The 24211-nt window shown below is 42.6% G+C and overlaps 1 pseudogene; it reads left to right on the top strand.

Annotated features, from left to right (window-relative positions):
* Positions 1–2845: 2845 nt before the first annotated feature.
* Positions 2846–24211, top strand: part of LOC144930532 (uncharacterized) — a 256857-nt pseudogene continuing 235491 nt past the window's right edge.

The raw sequence follows: 24211 nt of genomic DNA, 5'->3' as shown, positions 1-24211 counted from the left end.
AGCAGGGAGGGTTGGGTCGGTCAGTCACACACCCCCACCCCCGCGTGTGAGAGAGGTGTACGGGAGTGTGTCACCCCTCTCTGTGTGAACCCTAAAGCCTTAAAGATAAGGTAAATGAAAAGAATCCAACTACACAGTATTTCTTTTTAACAGGAACTCAGTCAACTTGATGTTAATTTGAACTGCATAGTTCTGATTGATTGCCATTGAACTCGCTTGAAAATGAGTAATTTTACCAGGTGTCCCATATTCAGCATAGGGAAATATGGTCACCCTAGACATAGGCTACTTCTGAACTTTTTTAAAAAGTCATTCCTTTGATTCAGGATAGCTGGTTTGAGCTGCACTGAGAGTAGCTGATGGAAATGTCAAGTTCGGCACTTCTTCTGTTTTTCTGATGATGCCAGCCTGCTCACTAGTCCATTCATCCCAAAGACTATAGGGAGATAGGCTGGGCAGTAGCAGGCAAAGCTGGCGCATTGCCTGGGGCTTTAGGGACTTAAGGGGTTGCACAGGGCTTTGGGAAGACGGGATAAAATTCTGTGCTGTACCATTTAGAAACCCAGCACAGAAATCACAGGCCAGCAGTAGGATGGACTGAGGAGGTGCTTCCCTTGGGGTGTTCTGGTTAGCCTCATGTTAGAGGCCCCATGGTGCAAATCATATAATTGGCACATTTAAAGAAACCCTATTGTAAACTATGTCCACATTAAAAAAAAAAAATCCTTCTAATCACAATCTTCCTACACATCACGCTTCAACATAACCATCAACTGAATATCTACAGTTTACACAAACCTTCTATTTCAGTTCAACTTCCATTTTTAACCTCTCTACGCAGCAAGAGATAAGAGATGGCCATCTTGTGTGGTGAAGGTGGAGGCATGCTATTTTGGGAGAGATAATGAGTAGGAAACAAAATGCTGGGTCTAGTTTGCAAGGGTGATGACTAAATTAGGGATTTTCTGGCTTTTTACGGTTGTAACAGGGCATGCTGACCTATTACACACAGGCCTTTCACTAATTTCATCCCAGAAAGAGGCATCTGGGGAGTTGTACATCTCAGGGATCCTGGGAACTTATGGGAACAGAGGCAGGTCTATAAATCATTTCCCTCTTCTGAGCGAGACCTGTGCTGAAGGAGCTGAGAAAGAGACCAGAGAACTCTTGGAGGAGGTAGAAGAGTAAAATTGTTCATTTGGTAAAGGATGGCTTGTGAGTCCCCCTCCGAGGGGTGAAGATTTGGGATTTGTAAGAAAGGGTGTTCACTTGCTAGCTTTGAGAGTTGTGTTATCTGGAAGGGATGGAGTATTCAGTTTGCTGAGGGGAGCAAGGGAGAAAAAGAAGTGGCAGCAGCACCTGCTTTTAAACTTTTTTTCATTTCTTTTCATTTCATTTCATTTTTTATACATTTCTATATTGTTGTGCTGGAAGAACTTAATGGCTGCCATCTTTGATCTGCAGACAATTGCAGACCTGGTTAAAGCCAACTGGTGTTTCAGTCTAAATGGAAGAAGTAATTAAATACTCCTTTATGTAGTGATAACTGGGAACAGTAAGAGGCTATTGGCCCAGTGTCTTGAGCAGATGGCAAAGCTTGAGCAGGGCGAAGGCATGTGGTCCGAGGGGTTTCCCTTGGATTGGTTACAAGCAGGAGGGCTGGGAAAATGTTTGTCAAGCTGTGTGTTAGATGCAGAAAGCCAGGATGCAGCCATTGAAAAAATCAAGCATGGCCTTGAGTGAGGGCAGAGACCCAGAGCTCCTGGTGCACAGAACTGACTGGAGGGGCATATTTGGAAATAGTGAACAAGGAAGGCATGCTGTCTGTTCAAATTATGATCAGGGAAACAGGATTTTGAACATTCTTTGTAACAGGGTGGATTGATCTAAATCAAAGTGATTTAAAGTGCTGATTTTATTATTTATATAACAAGCAGGAAACCTTGATTTAAATCATAAATTTTAATCTTGGTTTATATTTGTACTTTTTCTAAAGAGATGTTGATTCTCATTAAAACATGTTGATTTGCAATTAAATATAACTTTACACTAAATATGGTACTTTTTTTGCTAACCAGGATATACTATCTATGCACACTTTTTATACAAGTAATTATTTACTTTAAATTACATTTATTCAGATTCTTAAATTTTACATTTTAATTATGTTAGAAAATGGTTAATTATGCATTTCTTATTGAATAGATTATTTTTTTAATTGCAACTTACATCAAGCTGTATTTGGATGGAAGCTGGAATTCAATTAAAATTTCACAAAACTAGTATTTTAAAATAGTTTTATGTAAACTAATAAACAAACTTAAATATGTGGGATACATAAGGAAAGTATCAAAACATGTTTTGCATTTATAACTGGTTTATTTTTAAACAAAGGAAGTTTTGTAGTTGAAGTATTGAACTGATTGCTTCTGGTCACCATGTCCTTCAAGGTTTTAAAACTAAGGCCTGGTCTACACTACGAGTTTATGTCAGATTTAGCAGCGTTAAATCGAATTAACCCTGCACCCGTCCACACAACGAAGCCATTTTTTTCAACATAAAGGGCTCTTAAAACCGATTTTTGTACTCCTCCCCAACAAGGGGATTAGCACTGAAATCGACATCATCGTTTCGAATTAGAGTTAGTGTGGACGCAATTTGCAATGGGCCTCCGGGAGCTATCCCACAGTGCACTATTCTGAACGCTCTGGACAGCACTCTCAACTCAGATGCACTGGCCAGGTGTACAGGAAAAGCCCCGGGAACTTTTGAATCTCATTTCCTGTTTGGCCAGGCGAACTCATCAGCACAGGTGACCATGCAGAGCTCATCAGCACAGGTGACCATGCAGTCCCAGAACTGAAAAAGAGATCCAGCACGGACTGAACAGGAGGTACTGGATCTGATCGCTGTATGGGGAGAGGAATCCGTGCTATCAGAACTACGTTCCAAAAGATGAAATGCCAAAACATTAAAAAAAATCTCCGAGGCAATGAGGGACAGAGGCTACAGCAGTGACACAACACAGTGCCGCGTGAAACTTAAGAAGCTCAGACAAGCGTATCAGAAAGCCAAAGAATCAAACGGACGCTCCGGGACAGAGCCCCAGACATGCTGCTTCTACGCTGAGCTGCATGCAATTCTAAGGGGGGCAGCCACCATTATCCCACCCCTGTCCGTGGACTCCGATGATGGGGTACTCTCCGCCATGCCTGAGGATTTTGCGGACGGGGAAGATGAAGAGGAGGAGGACAAGCTTGAGGACAGCATACAGCACACCATTCTTCCCGACAGCCAGGGTCTTTTTATCACCCTGAATGAAATACCCTCCCAACCCAATGAAGCCGGAGAAGGGACCTCTGGTGACTGTACCTTTTTAAATATAATACATGTTATAAAAGCAAGCGTTTTTTAATGATTAAGTAGCCCTGAGGACTTGGGATACATTCGTGGCCAGTACAGCTACTGGAAGAGTCTGTTCATGTGTCTGGGGATGGAGCGGAAATCCTCCAGAGACATCTCCAGAAGATTTCTGGGAAGAGCAGCCTTATTCCGTCCTCCATGGTAGGACACTTTACCATGCCATGCTAGTAGCAAGTAATCTGGTATTACTGCATGACAAAGCCTGGCAGCGTATGGTCCCGGTGTTTGCTGGCATTCAAGCAACATCCGTTTTTTATCTCTCTGTGTTATCCTCTGATGAAGTGAGCTTTAGCTCACGAAAGCATATGCTCAAATAAATTGGTTAGTCTCTAAGGTGCCACAAGTACTCCTTTTCTTTTTGCGAATACAGACTAACACAGCTGCTACTCTGAAACCTCAGGAGAGTGATATCGTTCATGGTAACCTGGTTGAAATAGGGGAATTTAATTAAGGGGACATTCAGAGGTGGCCATTCCTACTGGCCTGTTTGCCTGTGGCTGAAAAGAAATCCTCCCCACAGTTAGCCACGTGGGAGTGGGGGTGGGGAGGCTTTTCCTTCCCTCCTCCCACACCCCACCCGGGCCACCTTGTGAGTTCTCTCCCTATTTTTATAATCAATTAATAAAGAATACATGTTTTTAAAATGATAGTGACTTTATTTCCTTTGCAAGGAAGCTGTGATCGAAGGGGGGAGGGCGGGCGGCTTTCAGGGAATTTAGAGGCACCCAAGGGGGTGGGTTTTCCTCAAGGAGAACCAAACAGAAGTGTCACACAGTACCCTGGCCAGTCATGAAACTGGTTTTCAAAGCTTCTCTGATGCGCAGCGCTTCCTGCTAACCGCCCTGGTGTCTGGCTGCACGTATTCAGCAGCCAGGCGATTTGCCTCAACCTCCCACCCTGCCATAAACGTCTCCCTCTTACTCTCACAGAGATTGTGGAGCACACAGCAAGCAGCAATAACAAGGGGAATATTGGTTTCGCTGAGGTCTGAGCAAGTCAGTAAACTGCGCCAGCGACCCTTTAAATGTCCAAAAGCACACTTTACCACCATGCTGCACTTGCTCAGCCTATGGTTGAACAGCTCCTTACTACTGCCCAGGATGCCTGTGTATGGCTTCATGAGCCCGGGCATTAAGGGGTAGGCTGAATCCCCAAGGATAACTATAGGCATTTCAACATCACCAACAGTTATTTTCTGGTCTGGGAAGTAAATCCCTTCCTGCAGCCATTTAAACAGACCAGAGTTCCTGAAGGCACGAGCTTCATGAACCTTTCCCAGCCATCCCACGTTGATGTTGGTGAAACGTCCCTTGTGATCCACCAGTGCTTGCAGCTCTATTGAAAAGTACCCCTTGCGGTTTATGTACTGACTGCCCTGGTGGTCTGGTCCCAAGATAGGGATATGCATTCTGTCTATAGCCCCACCACAGTTAGGGAATCCCATTGCAGAAAAGCCATCTAGTATGACCTGCGCATTTCCCAGAGTCACTACCTTCGATAGCAGCAGCTCAATGATTGCGTTGGCTACTTGCATCACAGCAACCCCCACAGTAGATTTGCCCACTCCAAATTGATTCTCGAGTGACCGGTAGCTATCTGGCATTGCAAGCTTCCACAGGGCTATTGTCTCTTGCTTGTGAACTGTGAGGGCTGCTCTCATATTGGTATTCTTGTGCTTCAGGGCAGGGGAAAGCAAGTCACAAAGTTCCATGAAAGTGCCCTTACACATGCAAAAGTTTTGGAGCCACTGGGAATCATCCCAAACCTGCAACACTATGCAGTCCCACCAGTCTGTGCTTGTTTCCTGGGCCCAGAATCAGTGTTCCACAGCATGAGCCTGCCCCAAATTGCCGGGGACCTGCGGTTTTAGAGAAATCTGTGTTCATGTCCTCATCACCGCGCTGCTGTCGCCTCCTCGGCTGCTTTTTCAGGTGCTGGTTCTACATAAACTGCACAATAATGAACGAGGTGTTTATAATGGTCATAATTGCTGCAGTGAGCTGAAAGGGCTCCATGCTTGCCATGCTATGGTGTCTGCTAGGGCAATCCAGGGAAAAGGGCGCAAAATGATTTTCTGCTGTTGCTTTCACAGAGGGAGGGAGGATTGACTGACGACATTTACCCATAACCACCCACAACAAATTTTTGGCCCCATCAGGCATTGGAAGCTCATCCCAGAATTCCAATGGGCAGTGGGGACTGCGGGAACTGTGGGATAGCTACCCACAGTGCACCGCTCAGAATGTTGACGCTTGCCACGGTACTGTGGATGCACACCGCTGAACTAATGTGCGTAGTGTGGCCGCATGCACTTGACTTTATACAATCTGTTCCCAAAAATCGACTTCTGTAAAATCGGAGTACTTTCATAGTGTAGACATGGCCTAATAGATCCCATCCTCACATCTCATTTTTATTCATAGAGTGGTAGAGGAAACAAACTTTCATGCTTTTTCAACCACTTGGTTTCTTAACTTTGAATGAACTAGTCATTGAACTGAACTAGTCGAGTAAACTGAAATGAAGACAATACAGTATTCTCTCTGTACCTGCTGTCAAAAGCTGGTTTAGCATTTCAACAAATTCTGGTTCCATGTGCTTAGCCAGTGATTTCCACCAATTCAGTGGTTTGACTTTCTTTAAAGCTTTGGCAGCAAATATTGGCTTGAATATTTTTTATTTAAACTTTAAATTATTTTAATAGATTATACTAAATTGAGGCCTTAATATAGGTTTCATAATTTCAAATTTATATATATTTTTAAAAGAAATGTATTTTAAAAATCTAAATAAATAAACCAAATTTTAAAAATATTTTAACCCATACTGCTTTGTAAATAAACAGGATTGTACCAAAGAATATATCTGACTCATATAATCAATTTTTCCTCCTCACAGAAACAAGCCTGCAAGGCCCAGAATATTGGCTGATCACCCAGGCTAACTAGACAACAATATCTATGGGGTAGATGAGAACCCTATATTGTTTTTTAATGAAATATTTGGTGAAATATAGCTAATGCAACTAAATAAAACTGAGCATTGATATTCTTTTGCACAGTCTTACATCACTGCTTCTGGTGAACTTAGTTATCCCTGGATAATTGCAAGATATAAAAACCGGAAGAATATATTGAATGTATTTAGATAAATCAGTGGCTCATAAAATATAGCTCTGATTTTTCAGACTAAACAAGAACATAAATTGCCAAGACACATAGTGATAAAAGCTCATGCTCAAATAAATTGGTTAGTCTCTAAGGTGCCACAAGTACTCCTTTTCTTTTTGCGAATACAGACTAACATGGCTGTTACTCTGAAACCATGAAACTTGATACACTATCCATTCATAATAGTCACAGATTGAAGCCTGCGCACATCCTTGCTATTGGTGGAAATGTTGACTTCTCCAGCTTTTACTCTAATAGCAAGCATTGTTAAGAAATCACTGTTACAGTTTACTACAGTGTTACAGTTTAGAGTTCCAGATTTCAATCCAGTTTATTAACCGCATAACCACACACTAATAGAAATGAACGGGTTTTATAATTGCTGATAGTGTACAGAGCAAGAGTTTTCTGACTGCATACAGAGTATGTATAAATAAATAAACCAGTCTTAATTACTGAATTGGAGCCATGGTATTTGTCATGCAGTCATCTGAAGCAAGACAGAAAAATATAATCACCTCTGTTAAATTAGGCTTTTATTGCCACCTGGTGGACAATTGCTAGTAACTGATTTGAAAAAACACATGAAAACGAGTAAAGAGAGATGGACTTGTAAACACAGGGCCAAGTTCATTCCATTCTGTGAGGATTCTTAGGCTTAAGGGGTGCGTGTGACGTTGCACTCGATATGATTTTATAAAAATATGCTAACGAGAGTGAATATAATGTAACTGGACCTTCAGGCAAATGGTCTCTTGTAAGGTATCGTTACAAAGTTTATAATCTACTGAGTGTGGTCATCCAATTTGTATAAACTTATCACTCCTGTATCTGAAACTAGAAATATGAAATATAACTCTGAGGTCCTATTGTAGTTATGCAAAGTGTAGGCCATTAATAGTGGTTTGGAATCTTGATGGCTCCTATTAACCAGGAGAATTGTCTGTAGATGGCTCTGTTTTACTTGTAAGTCTTCTTGTATACGTGTGTGCTGGCAAGTGGGTAATGAAGTCTTAGTGACATGTGATCATGTCACCTGAACTGGAATCCATCTTTAACCTGGTGCTTTTCCATTTAGAAGGAGGGGTGGGAACCCAGAGAGGGACAAAGGATTCCTGTCTTATGCAAAAGATATATAAATGGGTGGAACAGAACGAAGAGGTGGTCATCATGAGAAATCCCCTAGCTACCACCTGAGCTGGAACAAGGGCTATACCAGGGGAAAGGATTGTGCCCAGACTAGGAAGGTGTTCAGTCTATGAAAGAAACTTATTGAAACATCTCTAAGGGTGTTATGTTGGATCATATTAAAGAAGTTCTGTATTAAAATCACAAATGAGTTTAATTCCCCATAGTTTGAATTCCAGGGTATTGCTAATTAAGAGGTCTCTCGGGTTTTGGTCTCTTGTTTTTACTGTTTCTCTCCCTCTCTGTGTGAAATTTGCAAGCTGCTAATTGTGTAAGTACATGCTAAGACAGAGTCTGTTCTCAAAGCAATACTTCGTAACAACTACTCACAGAGAGACAGACTCAAAGCGATACTTTGTAACAACAGAAACACCACACAGAGATTCCCCACCCTTTTGTTGTATTCATCTCACTTTGTTAACAATTGTGATTAAAATAGAGATAGAGGATGGGTGATTGGTGTGGATAATAAATGAATGATCAGGGAGGTGCCAGCCTAAGAATCCAGTGTCCATCGGCCAAAGAAGGCATCAAGTGGAAACAACCAGAGGACCGCTGGAGGGCAGACTGGGATCCACCCAACAGCCTCAAGGATGGGAGAACCGAAGAACAAGATAACATCTGGCAGCACGGAGCCGTCAGGAATGTGCCATCTGCTAATTGATTCAGCAACAGCATGATGAAACAATTCCTATAGATTGGCATAGGAATAAATTCCTATAAAAATGGACTCTAGAAACTGAGAACTTTGGGGTCTGATGCTCCAAACCAACTTCCAGGAGCATCAGATGAGCATCTGACAAGACCTTGCTCCCTCCTCATGTCCAGGCCACCTTGGCACGAGCAACTCTAACGCTGAACCTGTGTGTGTGTGTGTGAATAAATATGAAAATGAATGGAATGTTATAGCTATAACTAACTGCTTACTATGATTCTTTCTGGATTCACAATAAATGTGGCATTTTGCTTATCCCTTTAATAAGATCCTGCTGGTTTTTATTTTATTGGTATAATAAGGGTGAGATTTTATCTGTATTCAGTTTTATTATTGTATTAGACATAGACTTGCGTGTTCTATTTTATTTTGCTTGGTAATTCACTTTGTTCTGTCTGTTACTACTTGGAACCACTTAAATCCTACCTTCTGTATTTAATAAAATCACTTTTTATTATTTTATCATCACTTATTATTTAACCCAGAGTATGCATTAATACCGGGGGGTAGGGGGACAAACAGCTGTGCATATCTCTTTATCAGTGGTACAGAGGGCGAACAATTTATGAGTTTATCCTGTATAAGCTTTATACAGGGCAAAACAGATTTATTTGGGGTTTGGACCCCATGGGGAGTTGGGCATCTGAGTGTTAAAAACAAGAACACTTCTCAAGCTGCTTTCAGTTTAAGCCTACAGCTGTTAGGGGACCTGGTTCAGACCTGGGTCTGGATTTGCAGCAGGCTAGCGGGTCTGGCTCAAACCAGGAGGGCACTGACGTCCCAAGCTGGGAGGGCAGGAAAGCAGGGGCAGAAGCAGTCTCGGCACATCAGTTGGCAGCCCTAAGGGTTTCTGTGATCCAACCGTCAAAGTGCAGGGGGGGTGAGAAAGAGTGAGTGCATGCACAAGAAATTTGACTTCTCAGATCATGTTTAAGATCAGGCACAGTTGCAGACAGGAAGAGGAGTTAAATTTACAAATTAGGGGCCTAATTCTGCTAAATTTATGCTGGTATTTATTCACTCAGTCATATTAATAGATTATAAAGCCAGAAGGGACCATTATGATCATCTAGTCTGACCTCCTGCATAACACAGGCCAAAGAACTTCCCCTCACCTAATTTCTGAATCAAGCCCATCGCTTCTGTTTGAGCTAGGCCATAACTTTCAGAAAGATATCAAGTCTTGATTTAAAGACTTTGAGTGATAGGGAATTCACCACATCCCTAGATCACTTGTTCTGATGGGTTAATTACCATTGCTGTTTCAAAATGTGAACCTTATTTCTAGTCTGAATTTGTCTAGCTTCAGCTTCCAGACATAGTATCTTCTCATAACAGAGGGAGGAAGATGAGGAGTTCAGAGGGGTCATTAGATTTCCTGGCTGTGCAGTAGCCTGTCTTCAGCTTCTTAATCCATACTTTGCATTGTTCTGTTGTCCAGTCAATCCTCAGTGCCTCCAGCCACTTGGATATAGCTTTGTAGACATGATAATTTCTTATATTCTTACTGAAGACAAACATCTTGCTTGCCTTATATTAGAGGTTAACAAGAATCCAGCTGTGTTCCTCTGGTCACCTAGCAGTGTGCTTGATGCAGGACTTCTTCTTAGTGATGGCCACGCTAGTACACAAGAGGTTTAGCTGTTTCCAGTTGAGCAGTCCACATGGTAATGAAGGGTTAAATGCCAAGTAGCTGCATTTGAACCAAGAAGTTGCTTCCAGTTCCTGGAAAGTGAGTGGGAAGTTTGGGGATGAAAGAGCTGGCAAACTCAGCCCCAGAAGATTGGAGGTTAGCATTGGCAGACTCTCCAGACCCAAGTCTGGTGACTCAGGTTTCAGCTGCATCCATACTGCAAAATACCCACATCACAGAACTCAGGCTCTGACCCTCCCTCTAGCAGGGTCCACCGGCCTGAGTCCAGAAGGGTTCCTGTGTGGATAGAAATGGGGCTTGGGCTTAAAATGGAGTCAGAGATCGGGTCTAGTGTGTTATGTAGCCATACCCTATATCTCTAACAGCATGAGAAATTTTGCCATCTACTTAAAAAAACAAAAACAAAACAAAAAATCCTGAACATTACAGAAATAGAAAACTGTTAATCACCATGATCACTTCACCATTTCCAAGCTATAGAACAACTTTGGAAGAAACCTGGACAAACTCATGGGTTTGTGTCAATCCATATCGTTTTCAGATAACAGTAAGAATGAGCTTTGCTTTGTGGATTTTTGATTTCATTCAAATTATAAATGCAAAGTGAATTATTAGGATGTGGAGGGTGCTGTCTTACAGTGACAGGTTTCAGAGTAACAGCCGTGTTAGTCTGTATTCGCAAAAAGAAAAGGAGTACTTGTGGCACCTTAGAGACTAACCAATTTATTTGAGCATGAGCTTTCGTGAGCTACAGCTCACTTCATCGGATGCATACCGTGGAAACTGCAGCAGACTTTATATACACACAGAGATCAAAGGAAGATGATGTCTGTCTGTATCTGTACAAGTTTTTTCATAAAGGAATATAAAGTCTGCTGCAGTTTCCACGGTATGCATCCGATGAAGTGAGCTGTAGCTCATGAAAGCTCATGCTCAAATAAATTGGTTAGTCTCTAAGGTGCCACAAGTACTCCTTTTCATCTTACAGTGAATTACTTTTAAGTTAAATTTACAAGTTTCATATAAATGGAGACTACTTACTGTAACAGGAAGTTCTTCAAGATATGTTGTCTCTATCTGTATTCCAAACTTGGTATGCATGCACTCCATGGTCCTGAGACTGGAGATTTGTAGCAAGTAGTGTCTGTTGGACTGCACCTGGGCAGGTGCCCTTCTTGTGCTTTGGACTGACAGCATAAAGGTTGGCAAGGACCTACGCCTCTCCAGTTCCTTCTCTTACCTGGAATCAGAGAAGATCCAAAGCAGAGGGGAAGGAGGGCAGAGTAGTCAAATACAGATATGGACCACACATCTTGAAGAACCCCAGGAAACCTCCATTTCTTCGAGTGCTGGTCCCTATGTGGTGGGTGATTTGTAAACAGTATTTAAACAAGAGAAGGGTGCAAGGATGCAGCTAGTATAGATGTCTGTAGTACTGCTGTCCCCATAGCTGCATCTGCAGAAGAGGCCTAAACTCAGGTGCAACTCTTCATAATGGTATGGCTGGAACTCCAGGTAGCTGCCTTACAAATGACCTGCATAGGTACCTCTCAAAAAGATGCTGTTGAGGTTGCTTGTGCTCTCAAAGAGTGGGCCCCCACCTTGTCTGGTGGACAAATACATGCCAACTGATTACAAAGAAAGATACATCCAGAGATCCACTTAGAGAGTCTCTGGAAAGATGTTTGTCATTGCAATTGCTCTGCTATAGCAACAAATAGCCTCAATGTTTTCCTAATCAGTTTCGGTCTTCACAGATAAAAAGCTTAGGCCTGTCTGATGTTGAGGGAACGCAGTCTCTTTTCTTCGCTGGAAGCATGAGGTTTTGGGAAGAATACCAGTATGTGAATAGGTTGGTTCATGTGAAACTCAGAAATTATCTTGGGATGAATGTTTGGGTGCAAATGAAGGGAGACTTTTTCCCTATGAAATATGGTGTACAGCAGGTCAGCCATGAGTGCTCCCAGCTTGCTCACCCATCTGTCTGATGTGATGGCAACAAAGAAGGCAACCTTCATGGAAAGGTGTGACAAGGAACAACGTGGTCATCACTCCGAAGAGTGGTGTGGTAAGAACTGAGAGTACCAGGTTGAGGTATCATTGCAAAGTGGACTATGAGTGGAAAGGCACTAATTAAACCTCTCAGGAACTGAATCATGGTCAGGTGAGTAAAGATAGAATAGGCTTCCATCAGGGGATTAAGGCACTGATTGCTGCCAGGTGGACTCGCAACAAACTAATAGAAAGTCCTGAAATCTTGAGGGACAGGAGATAGCCTACAATAGCAGGACTACCTGCTGATTCTGGTGATAACTGATTATGTTGTGTACAGGTAGAGAAATGCCTCCATTTAGATAGCAGAAGAGTTTCCACCAGAAAGCATTAGCATTGAGGACAGCTTGGATGGCCTCTGAACATGAATATTCTAGGTCTGATGCCCATCCAAATACCGGCTGAGATGAAAAGGATCTGGGTTGGGATGTTTGATCCTGCTGTTCTGCTGAGTTAACAGATCTGGAAAGGGACAGATATTGACAGGAGAATGGGATAACATTTGTAAGAGATCCAGAAACCAAAACTGTCTGGGCCAATTTGGTGTAATGAGATTGACCCTGACATAGTGAATTTTCCACAGAACCTGAGGTAGAAGGGAGGTAAAGTGTACCTCAGATGGTCTGTCCAGGATAAAAGAAGGGCATAACACCTAGAGTCTCTGTCTAATGCTCCTCTGGAGCAGGAGAGATTGAATTTGTTTGTTTGTTTCGGAAGTGAACAGGTCCCAACATGGTGTTTCCCACCGGATGAAAATTTTGTTGAAGACAGAATTGTGTATTTCCCATTTGTGATCTGTGGATAAGTGCCTGCTGAGATTGTCTACCAGAGTTCTGAACACTGGTAGGCATGTTGACAAGAGTGTGATGTGGTTTCTGGTGTACTAGTTTCATAAACTCACTGCCTCTATGGACAGAGGAAGAGATTTTGCTCCGCTCTATATTATCTGGATGTGATGGAACAAATAAGGAGCAGAAATGTGTTGCAGACTAGATGACCTGTCCTTACCTCCTAGAGACTGGTATGCATTTTGGCTTCCCGGGGGACCATGTGATTGTTCATGTGGGCTCCCCATCCTATGGGGGATGCATAATTAGAGTTGCTTCAGAGGTGGGTGGAAGGAAAGGGACTCCTGATCGCACCTGTTTCAGTTTTGCCCACTAGAGAGGTTCTGACCTTTTGGGGAATGGTTACCTTGGTATCTATGTTGTCTCTGTCTGATGAGTAAACAGACCGAAACCAGGTTTGCAGACAATGGAGGTGAATGACATTATGTATGTATGTGAAGCTATGTGGACTAGTAGGAAAAGAGATGCAAATTGTGATTGTGATACAAAGTCTGAGGGTGAACTGAGTTATCAGGCTATTCATGGCCTGAAACTTTCTATAGGAAAGTAAGAGAATGAGTCTAGGGTTGCTCCTATAAAATCTATAGTTTTTGTGGGAGTCGGAATGGATTTTACTTTGTTTACACAGATCTCCAATGCTATCAGAAGGTGGAGTAAGAATAGAGTCGCCAACTGGGTCTACTGGCTCAATCTGCCTGTTAGTAGTCAGTCATCCAGATATGGGAAAATGGTATAGCCACTGCATCTCATCTGGACCACTACCTCTAAGAAAACCTTTGTGAAGAACCTAGGTGCTGTTGCCAGCCCAAATGGGAGACTCTGAACTGGTAGTGCTCCAGTACTACCACAAATCTGAGAAACTTTATGTGGGACTGGTGACAATCCACATGAAAGTAAACCTCTTTCATGTTGAGAGCCACAAACTATGTGTTCTCTTCTACGGAGGGAATTATTGATGCTGGTATCACCCTGCAAAATTTTGCTTTGTGAATAAAGACATTTAGTTGACGTAGATCCAGAATAGGTCTCCAACCTCCATTTTTCTTGGAAACTATGAAAAATGGGGGGTATAATTCATTTCCTGGATGTTGGGATGTCACTTGTTCTATGGGCCCTCATTGAAGGAGAGCCTCTACCTCCTGATGAAGGATTTCCTCATAAGACTGCAACTGGAGGCTGGTTGATGAAAATACTTTCCTCCCAGAAGATCAAGGCATTTAAAGCCCTGGTCAGTTGGAGTCGACTTGGGATGCTGTCCTAGACCTCTCTATAGCCTCCTGCACCACTAAGGAGTTGGGGGCTGGGTGTGTAAATAAAAACTTTACCCCTTTGGTTGGAATGAAAAAGCATTTTTTCAGGGTAGGAGCACAGGAGGAAGGGGTATGCCCCACCATCCTGGTGGGTTCCAAAATGTCCTAGTTAACTGGGAGGGCCACCCTATTAAGGCCAGAGGGTTGCAGGATGTTCAAGAGGCTGTGTTGAGTATCATGGGACTCCTCATGAGGGATCTGGAGCTCAGCTGCCACCCTCTGCAAAAGCTCCTGGTACTGCCTGTGGTCATCAGGTGGAAAAGGGGATGATGGAGCAATTGCCTCAACTGGTGAGGAGGATGACACACCCATTGAGACTGGCAGATCGGGCTTGACTTCCTCCTCTGCAGACTCTGACAGCGGCAGTGTGATTCCTCCATGCATCCGAGAGTATCTAGTATATGGATTCCATGGAGCCCACTAGGGCCAATAGGAAGGATCGGACAAGGGTGAGGATGTGCAGCCAAGGCTTTGGGTACCAACGGTCCCCTGGGTAGTTGTAACCAGGAGGAGGAGAGCTCCAAGACCTCCAGTTTGTTCTGTCTGGACTTGTTTCCCTTAGGGGGAAAGGTTTGTCTGGAACAACAGATTCAGCCAAAGAGAAGGTAGATTCCTGTTCTACCAGCGGTACTGTCAGCCCCAATGAAAGAATGCTCCAGCTTGTGGTCATGGTGGGAAAGTATCCTCTCCTCCTCATGGTGGTTTATTCTGGTGTTGAAACATCTTTGAGGAGGACTGTCCCAACAGGCGAGGAGACTGATAAGGTAAGGCAAAAATGTCCTCTGTCAGGATCAGCTGATTAGGTGTGTCCAGTGACATGGTACTCTGAGAATCTTATCCGGAATGTACCAGAACCATTGAATGGGTCCATCATAGAACTCCCAGTCAGAACCAGCTGGTGCTGATCTTTCAGCCTGTGAGATCAAGATGAAGCCAGTACCAGCAGATCCTCTTTCCTTTGCGCCTTCCCTTCCTGGAGGGGAAGATTTATGTGGACTTAATTCCTTAGGATCATGCACAAGGACTCACCTGACTTGGACCAACATGGGGAGGGATCATTTTTCTTAGAGGCACATCTGGACAGGGATCCTTTCTTATGCCTGTGATCACATCCCCTACTCTCATGAGAGGGGTTTCTTACACATAACTAATCTGGCCTCTGTTCTGGAGCTTGTGCTCAGCAGGGCACTGCTCACAGTCTGAGGCTAATGTACAGGAGAATCTCCTCAGCTTGGATCCAACTGTGGTCTCATGGCCTTCTCTGTGAGATGTTTTCACAGACACAGCTCTCATTCCTCACAGGTTCAGGGAGGGAAGGAGCAGCAGATGCTGCACTTAGCAGCCATGAGCCTCCCCAAGGCAGTAAAGTTTGTTGCTGATTGAGAAGGAACGGAGCAAGAGATACTGTTCTGAAACCCCGGGACTCTGCATATTCCTTCTTCACAAGGAGAAGTTCCACCAGGGTGGGAGGAACTAAAGAAACTATAAAAAGAAAAGGAGTACTTGTGGCACCTTATAGACTAACACATTTATTTGAGCATAAGCTTTTGTGAGCTACAGCTCACTACATCGGATGCATTCAGTTGAAAATACAGTGGGCAGATTTATATACACAGAGAACATGAAACAATGGGTGTTACCATACACACTGTAACGAGAGTGATCAGGTAAGGTGAGCTATTACCAGCAGAGGAGTGGGACGGAAAAAAACTTTTGTAGTGATAATCAAGGTGGGCCATTTCCAGCAGTTGACAAGAATGTCTGAGGAACTGTGTGTGTGTGTCGGGGGTGGGGGGGATTAAAAATGGGGAAATAGTTCTACTTTGTGTAATGACACATCCACTCCCAGTCTTTATTCAAGCCTAAATTAATTGTATCCAGTTTGTAAATTAATTCCAATTCAGCAGTCTCTCGTTGGAGTCTGTTTTTGTAGTTTTTTTGTGAAGAATTGCCACTTTTAGGTCTGTAATTGAGTGACCAAAGAGATTGAAGTGTTCTCCAACTGGTTTTTGAATGTTATAATTCTTGACATCTGATTTGTCCATTGATTCTTTTACGTAGAGACTGTCCGGTTTGGCCAATGTACATGGCAGAGGGGCATTGCTGGCACGTGATGGCATATATCACATTGGTAGATGTGCAGGTGAACGAGCCTCTGATAGCGTGGCTGATGTGATTAGGCCCTATGATGGTGTCCCCTGAATAGATATGTGGGCACAGTTGGCAACGGGCTTTGTTGCAAGGATAGGTTCCTAGGTTAGTGGTTCTGTTGTGTGGTTGCTGGTGAGAATTTGCTTCAGGTTGGGGGGGCTGTCTGTGAGCAAGGCCTGGCCTGTCTCCCAAGATCTGTGAGAGTGATAGGTCGTCCTTCAGGATAGGTTGTAGATCCTTGATGATGCGTTGGAGAGGTTTTAGGTGGGGGCTGAAGGTGATGGCTAGTGGCTTGAATAAAGACTGGGAGTGGATGTGTCATTACACAAAGTAAAACTATTTCCCCATGTTTATTTCCCCCACACACACACAGTTCCTCAGACGTTCTTGTCAACTGCTGGAAATGGCCCACCTTGATTATCACTACAAAAAGTTTTTTTTTTCTCTTTCCTGCTGGTAATAGCTCACCTTACCTGATCACTCTCGTTACAGTGTGTATGGTAACATCCATTGTTTCATGTTCTCTGTGTATATAAATCTCCCCACTTTATTTTCCACTGAATGCATCCGATGAAGTGAGCTGTAGCTCACGAAAGCTCATGCTCAAATAAATTGGTTAGTCTCTAAGGTGCCACAAGTCCTCCTGTTCTTTTTGCGGATACAGACTAACACGGCTGCTACTCTGAAACCTGTCATTAAAGAAACTATACTAGCCATTAAAACACTAAGTCTAAGATGACTAAAACTATTTACAATATATATTTACAGCTTCTGAAAAGAGAGAAAAATTCTAGCACGCACAGAGGATTCCGATTTGGGCTATGTGACAATAAGCAGGAACTGGAGAGATGTCAGTGCATGCCACCCATTATTCCCTTGGTCCACAGCATGAAGGGAGCAACTGTGCAGATGCAGACCAAGTGACACCACTTGCTCCACGTGTCTAGTCTCAGGCACGTGGAGCACATACGCACTCACGTGCAGAACATATCAAGGGAACCAGCACTTGAAGAGCTACTAACTCTTCTGCCACTCGAACAGTTGTTCTGTGTTTTACATGTGAACCTGATGTAACGTTATGATACAACTTTTTGTATCTCGGCATATTTTCCTGTATGTGATTCCCCTGTGCCCTAGCTTCTAAAATCAAAATTTAAAAAGGTTCTGGGTCTGAGGGGGAGGGGATGGAGGAAGGGAAAGAGTGGTGTTGCAAACAGTGTAGACTGTTTGCTTTACAGCATTGTCTTTTAAAGCACATTAGAAGTGTTAAAATATGCTTAAGATGACAGGAGTGATTCATGACTAGAAGCTGCTCAGGCACATCAGTGACGGGAGAGAAATCTGAAATGTAAATTACTCAGAGAAAAAAACCTAAATGCCTTTCTTCCTGGAGCTCAGAATTTAGGAATTATTTTAATGACTCATGAAATGAAATTCAGTTATGTCCCATGAAGCTGTCAGAATTTCAACCCCCAGACTTGTTTCACAGGCTCTCTCCTTAACAACTTGCCTGATGCGACCACTGTCTCTACTCCTACTCCCTGGGTAGGAAGAGGTGATTCTAACTGAGAGCTAGTGTTCATCTGTCCATTTGCTGTTTTGTTATCTTAGGAAGTTGTGAGCTGAACTCCATATCAGGATTTAAGTGTTTCATTATGTATGAGCACAAGCGAGTACTGTCCTTCATATCAGACATTTAACTGAGGTCCTTCCTGTCTGAGTGGAAGTTAAGATCTGTTTAACAAGAGAAGGGGATAAACTAGTACCCTAGATTATTAAAATCAGTTCTAATGGTGACTGGCATCCAAACCTTAAAACAATTATCAGAATCTTTTAATGTCAGTTTGAACTTTCTACGGTCCCGGATGTGTATCTCTGCCACTGGTATTCCCTGTTGATAGAATACGGTGGTAAGAAGACTGGCACCTAGTCTATACCAGTATTCCCACTATTGCTTCATGATATATTCATGTAAACAAGGCCCAAATGACTGAGTTACTAGCCTTCAGACTACGGTCCCTCATCTACAATAGAGCTAGTACAGTGTTATCTGAACCAGTTTTAAACATAGTTTAAAAACTCTATTTAGCCTGCCAGGGTTGACATGGCCTAAAAATTTTATTAAGATGATGTTAAAATAAAAACAAAACGGTACAGCGTTTAAGAGTAGACATTTCTGCTCATCAGGGAATAAGGTACAGAGTATCAAGGGATGCAAAGTTTGGTTTAGGATCGGATGGCGTAAGGAATACATAATCTGCAATATCCCCAATTGGGGGTAAAAGGTTAACGGATCAAAGTACAGACATTGAAATATGAAGGTATGTTGTTCATATAATGACTATGTTCAGGTGTGGAGTATGAGTGGATACGAGGATGAGGCTGGATTTACCCTCATTTGGTGAGATTTAATGTTCAGTGAGTTTATGGTTCCAGTTCATATGGTCCAATGGAAAAAGTCTCTCATACTACTAAGCAACTAAGCTCCCTTTAGAAAAAAGGTTACCTCAGGTACTGGTAACATAGTTTAGATTGCATAAACAGAGGTTTACTGTAGCAGCCCAATACTAGGAGAAGAATCCTTGTAGCTTCCCCAATTTGGTGCTGCAAACTTTACATGCAATGGTATGGAAACATCTTCTAAAAGGCTCTAGATAGCTGTGCTCTGATAGCTCAAAAGCTAGAGTATTCACCCTGCATTTTTTACTATAATTCACTCTTTTTAACTTGACCTTTCCCTGACTCTGTTTACAGTATTTCCTTGCTAATTAACACTTAGGGCAGCTCCACACACAGAAATAACAAGAAGGGGGAGTTAAAATAATCACCAAAGAAAGTGGTTTTAACTCCCCCCTCTTGTTATTCCAGTGCAAATCTTGATGTGGAGAACACTTATTTTGAAATTGAAGTAACTAAGTTTATTTGTTACTACATTTTAGTTATAGCAAAATTGACTTTAGCCACTTCTATTCCAAAGTAAGTATCTCCCACCCCAACATACCAAAATCACTAAATTGATTTAGATAATCAATTTGGTTACATGGGTGCAAATTTGTGTGTAGTCTATCCCTTAGTTACAATGAGGGTGAGTTTTCCACTGCTTTGTTTCAGTGGAATACTTATTGTCTACTTAAAATACATGAACTGAATAGATGTCCACTGAGGTTGATTTATTCTAGTTTTGTGATTGAAAGGTTATGAAAGGATGTCTGAGCACAAGCTGGCCTCCCTTTGATCCTCTCTATAATTGCAGGATACATTTTCACATTTAAGATCATTCCCTTCTATCTCAAAGGCATAGAGCTACTTACAAATATTAACTGCAATCATGCTGACCTATCTCTCTGGTTCCAGTCATCTGTTTAATATAGAGTAGAAGGTCAGCTCTACATTAAAAGAGCCTGAAATAATTTATATCACTATACTGACCCCTGCAGAGCTTAACAAAAAGCAGGCAGATGTGTAACTCATGAATGCAGCTCCTCAGAACAGCATTGTGTGGTTGCATTAACAGGGGCTTTGTAACCTTCAAGGAAAAATTCCCTCATCCCAAGAGAACAAAACTATTGGCAAATCACAAAACCGCTGTGAATATCAAATACAACACCCTTCCCCCTGTATTTAAACAACATTATGGGTGTCTTTTTAAAAAATTAAATACTGAGATGTCATACCATTTAAAGATAGTATTTTTATGCAACAGGTAAAATAATTTTTATCTCCATTCACTAGGATAGAGATTTAATAAGGAGAGATGGAGATTGACTATTTAGAGACACCAAATTCAATATTAGGTGGCAGTAAGGATTAAGGAGTCAGGCTATGGGTCAGAAAACACAAGTCAACGTGTATTAACACAAAAAAAAAATCTATTTGCAGTAGAGTGGAACACAGGTCATTCTAAAATCATTATTTAATTACATTAAAAGACATCTATGCTTAAGGCTCTTGTATTCTGTTGGCAATTTATTTTCCAAGTGACTCCATTCTCATATTTCAAATCATCCTGTAAAACTCACTTGGTTTGGCTGGCTTTCCACCACTAACTTTCTCTTCAGCTAACATCATCTACACGTATTCTTGTACTTGACCTTTTGAACTCTAAGCACAACTCCCCAAACAAATCCGGAAGCAAGAAGATACAAAAAATACAAATTATCATTACTCTTCCCTGTTGAATTCCTCACCCCACCCCCATCTGTTTTCACTCTGTTTTGACTGGGGCTGGCCAGAAAACCAGAATTCCATTTAGCAAGAAATCAAGGTTTTGACATTTCCTTTCATTCTGCATCAGAAGGACACCAAGACTTTTTTAACTTTTTCTCTCTCACGCACCAACCCCCACCTCCAAACAATATCTCTCTGTCTCACCCACACCCACCCACTGTGGTTAAGACACTTGCCTAGGATGTGGAAGACCTAGCTTTAAGTCCCTGCCCAACCTGATTTGAGGTGGAAACCACAAAATGAATAGGCAGGTTAGTGCCCTAACCATCAGTCTCTCTCTGGCCCATTCTGGGAGCGGTCTCTTACTTTGACCAGAAACTCTACCTTGGACCTGAGAAATCTTCCCAGTGAAATTTGTGTCAAAACAAAAATGTTTCCATGAAAAGTTCTGGTTTTGACAAAAATGCCCAACCAACTTTAGTTTTCAGGAAATTATATTGTAAACTTCTCAGGACAGGGAGCTGTGCTTTCAAGGGCCATGCAGACCTATTAGTAATAACAGTGCATACAGTTCCCCTGTATGCACATGCGAAGGGTTGTAATCACAGAACTTTACCCTTGGTTCTTAGTAATTAAATCCAGATATTAGTCTCTAAGGTGCCACAAGTACTCCTTTTCTTTTTGCGAATACAGACTAACACGGCTGTTCCTCTGAAACTAATATCATTAGAAGTCTAAGCGCTAACACGGTCTAAAGTTCTCTTAATTATGGTGCAGAAATTAAAGAAAAAAGGGTAACTAAACAATGGGCAATTAGTAACATGTATCAGAAGCAACAAGTGATTCAAGTACACAACATAAACTGAATGGCAATGCTAAACTGCAGGATACCTTTTATAATAAATAACTAATTAGTAGGTACTTTATTTACACCACATTAGGTCATATCATTCCAAGAAATATTGATTTAAAAAACCTACCCAAGGTCCTTACACTGATCATAATGGCATAGCAGCAGTGCCTGATGCTTATGCGCATGGCTAGGCATGTGAGCAGCAGCTATATGAATTTTCTGCTTGTAGAAACACTGTCCCCACAAAGCTAGCTGAATAATCATGTTGTGGTTTTCACCTCAAAGTGAAGATGCAGCTGCTGGTCTCTGATTTGGCCTTTTTCTCCCCAGAGGCAGGATCGTTTTAGTTGCGCCACCGTTCCCATTCACACTCAGAAATGCTGCTTTCAGGTTGATTGAATAATTTGTCATAGGATTCTTTCCATATTTCAAGGAAACACTATCCCTTTCAAAGCATTCTTCCAGCGAGAGACCCCGCTGTAAAAGACACTGAATTGCACTTGTTATGGCACATTTAGGGTGACTAGATTTTCTAAATGCAAAACCAGAATGTATTTTGGTGGGGGGGGGGAAGAAGCATACACACAGCAATGAGGAAAAGGAAGGTGCCTATTTCACCCCTTAGCTTCCGAGATTCCCTCACCAAGCATGCAAGATCATCCCCTTCCTCCACCAGTTTGTCCCTCTCCATTGCTCAACCCCTTCCTCAAAGGTCCTTGAAACAAGCAAGTATAGCTATTGGACCTCAGTGCTGCTACAGTAATTCCTGCTGCCACCATGACTCTTCCTCCATCATCTGTTACTGCGGGACCCAACTGCGTCTGTGTTGAGTGCATGCTGTTTTTCTCTACTTCCTTACTGAAAATGCATTGGATTATGAGAAGCCTCAAACAGCACTCCGTAATTCATAGCCTGGCAGCAAGTCAGAATTGAATCTTTGTGCATTTGGGCAGGAACAGGGTCGCAGAGGGGACTGCAGAAAAGGGGGAAGAGAGTGTCTTCAACTTGCCCTTTGTACAATGTGGCTGCACTCATTTGGTATGTCCCCTCTCCAGCTGCCAAGTGGACGTGCATGCAGCGGGGCTGAAGGCTGTTGTTTCATCTAAGACAGTGGTTCTCAACCAGGAGTCCGGGGCCCCTTATGGGGCCGCAAACAGGTTTCAGGGGGTCTGCCAAAATAAACCAGAGAGCAGGGTCAGTACTGGACTTGCTGGGGCGCAGGGCAGAAAGCCCAAGCCCTGCCATGTGGGGCTGAAGCCACAGGCTGAACAAAGCAGCTTCGGGGGGGACGCCTGTGCCCTGCTTGATATCCCCTAATGCCAGTCCTGGCTTTTAAGCTACTGGATATGCAGAAAAACAGTTGTGGCACAGGTGGGCCAAGGAATTTTTATTGCATGTTGGGGGTCTCAAGAAGAAAAAGGTTGAGAACCCCTTTTCAAAGAGAAATCCTGCAACAAGAGCCCCCTACAATGTGAACAGATCTACCCAGCATGAAAGAGATGGAGGAAGGAGTTTGCAACACCTGCAATGTCCCCCAAATGTTCCTCTATCTGGGGGGAGAGGGACAGACTGTCCCAGGGCATCTCCAGAAGCAGAAGGGAGGGTGAGAGATCCACAGGGTCACTGGTTTCTCCCTTTCTCAGTGACAAAGGCTGCTAGATTTACCTTTCATCTTGGATGGGACAAACCTGCTTGTGGGACCTGACAAGTAAGGGCCAAAAGGCACAGATGGGTTTTCCTTGCTCTTGACTGATGCCTACTCACACTTTGCCTCTGGTACTGGGCCCAAGGATGGTGGTGGAAGTGTGAGAGTGAAAGAGAAACAAACAGGGGACAAAATAAGGTCTGTTGAATAGATGAGCTGTTTTCACAAAGGCCTTTGGTGTTGACCAAAAAGCAATCGTAGGGGGGAAAGAAAACAGGGAGAGAGAGAGAGAGAGAGAGAGGAAAAAGCTACAAAAAAAGGTTCAAAACAGACAGCAGAAATTCTTTCCCATCTTCTCCAAACAGAAACCACTGTGGCCTACCAGTTAGAAGCTTTTGTTTTTTCTTCCAGTCTGCACCTGCTGGCAAGAGGTCACAGTGTTTCCCTAAGCATGTGTGGACTTCCGTCTAAGGGATTATATCAAATCTCTAAACTGTTTTCAAGTGTCTTAGCTTTTGTGTAAAACAAATGATGTTATAGTTGTGAAAAAAAGTTGTCATAACATGGAGTGAAACAGATGCAGAGATTCTGCCTGAGTTTCCAGAGAGTCTGAAACAATAGCTAATGGACACATCCTATTCTTGTATGGTGATAGCATTTTTCTACTTCCAACAGGCCCACATTATCAAAGATGAAGCTGAAAATAAAACAGGGAAGCTGAAACCTTTTAATTATGTTTTTTCTGGTATAAAATAAAGACATTGTATAAACTGGTACCTAGACCACAGGTGGGTTTCCTAGCTGCATATAAAGCCATGCTTTTTTCAAATAGGAATGGCAATGTCATCATTTCCTGATGAGAACATACAGATCTCCTTCACTGCCATAGAACACTGTCAGCAACTCCTCGGACTACTAACTAGGTCTTTTGGTCTTAACTTTCATGCAATCAGTTGTTGTTTCAGGAGTTTTTTTCTGGTTTGACACATGACACTGTGTCAAAATGATGCAGTCTTAAATGGAAATATCTAAATA

Source organism: Lepidochelys kempii, chromosome 4 (genome assembly GCF_965140285.1).
Source record: "Lepidochelys kempii isolate rLepKem1 chromosome 4, rLepKem1.hap1, whole genome shotgun sequence".
Lineage (NCBI taxonomy): Eukaryota > Metazoa > Chordata > Testudines > Cheloniidae > Lepidochelys > Lepidochelys kempii.
This window is presented reverse-complemented; position numbering and strand designations above follow the sequence as displayed.